Source organism: Triticum dicoccoides, chromosome 3B (assembly GCF_002162155.2).
Source record: "Triticum dicoccoides isolate Atlit2015 ecotype Zavitan chromosome 3B, WEW_v2.0, whole genome shotgun sequence".
In the NCBI taxonomy this organism is placed as follows: domain Eukaryota; kingdom Viridiplantae; phylum Streptophyta; class Magnoliopsida; order Poales; family Poaceae; genus Triticum; species Triticum dicoccoides.
In genome coordinates, this window is record NC_041385.1 from 40,658,768 (window position 1) to 40,660,840 (window position 2,073).

Here is a 2,073-nt window from a genome sequence, read left to right on the forward strand (position 1 = left end):
AATTACAGGAAAACCGTGCGAAAACCGGTACATCAAGGGTCAAACCCACACACAGAACCGACAAGCCAACAAAGACCCCGCAGATGGCGCGCTACAAAAGCCATCCCGCGAAACAACATACGGACTACTCCCAGAATAATAAGCACAGGAGAGGAAGGCACATACTAATGGCTAACATCATGACATGCAGTCCCCATGCCCGAGGCGACGCCTGCCAGTTGGTTGACATTCTTGATCTTCGCTGCATTGACAAGGTGAATCAGCCCTTGGGTGATTGCAGGCACGGCAGAAAGGCTTTTGACCAGCTCGATGAAGACGTGTAAAGTGTTTTGGCCCTCAAATGCCGATGCGCATCCCTTTGCAACGCCCCACACCTCATTGGAGGCAGAAGTAGGAAGGCTAAGCTCGGTGGCCACCTTGTCATACAAGGCCATAGACTTGACCGACGCATGCTGCCCTGTAGACTCCACGTCAGCAACATACCTTGAGGGCGCCAACCCAACCTTGTCGCCAATGTCATCAACACCTTTGCTCCCATCTTTTGGTAGATATAGATGTTAGATTAGATATAGATATATCTATACTACTATATGTGCCAGTTTGAAACTTATAAACTTCAAGACCAGCAATCAACCTCAACCGTTGATATAGTCCATCCAATGGTTCAAAATGCTGGGATTCGCATCAACAGTAAATGCTACAGTAGCAGTGAAGATACTGGTGTCTTCCAGAACCATCGATAGTTTACCCCTGTAGAAAAAGTTCAGCCGCCTATTGTTGTTCTCCACTATATCCGTGTGCATAGCTGTCACCTTACCTCTCATGGCATACGCATCCAATCTGTGAGGGCTGGCGGCGCGCGCGGTGATCGCCTTGGCGGGGAGGTTATGTTTTGAGAGGGTTTTTGATGGAGAAATGGAAGCGATCTGTAGTTCAAGATACTGATCCAGGGAATGACGTGAGAAGTTGACTCTGTAGTGCAAGATACTGATCCAGGGAATGACTTGAGAAGTAGTCGCCGGTGTTTGGAAAATTTCATTGGGTGATAAAAGAGAGCTTTGAATGGATAAATGGAAGCGAGAGGGTCTCAAGTCAACCATGAATATTAAAATCAATTGCTGGAAGAATGAATGGCAATTCCTACTTAATATCTGCATTCATATATCATTGTATTTCTTTTGGCTGGATCTATTAGCAAATCTTTGAACCTTTCAATTCCTTTTATCAAAACCATTCATACATACTAGTAGATATGGATGAACTAGTTATCCACTAGTCCTTGTACAACACATCGACACTTACCTAGTTAATTACCTAGCATAGTCCAAACCGGACTACTAATCAGATGATAACCTTGATCACTACGTACCAAACTTGACACACATGTAGCCAACTCCATGGCAGTTTGAACCATGGATCGATTCTTGGCATTGGCAATTTCTTTTAGGCTCGAACGGACTAATACTGATGAAGGACGTATGGAAAAGATTAATTAGACGAAAAAAGATGGAGAAACAATCCTTCTTTTAATATTAGATATAGATATAGATGAACTAGTTATCCACTAGTCCTTGTACAGGACATCGACACTTACCTAGTTAATTACCTAGCACAGTCCAAACCGGACTACTAATCAGATGGCAACCTTGATCACTAAGTACCAAACTTGACACACATCTAGCCCAGTCCATGGCAGTTTGAACCTGCTACAAACTTGACGCTAACGCTAGTTCATGATTAAACTAACAATCCCCTCCTAATCTTGACTTCGTGTCCTCTATGATCCTTCTGATCTTGGCTTCTTGACCATTCATCCGCTTGCATCATGACAAGTTAAATTGTTGGCTTGGTTGTTCGCAACAGCACCTACCTAAGCCCCGGAGAAGGAGCCCAACCAATGCCAATAGAGAGGAAGCAGAGGCCGCGGGAACTGAGAGCCTGCTGATCGAGCTGCAGCAACACCACCAGAGAAGACCAAGTCGACACACAACACAACCACAGCCGAGCCCCTCAGGTTGGGCCCGCGGCCACCAGTGCGCATCTGCACCACGGCACCAAAAGGCGGTCTCTGCA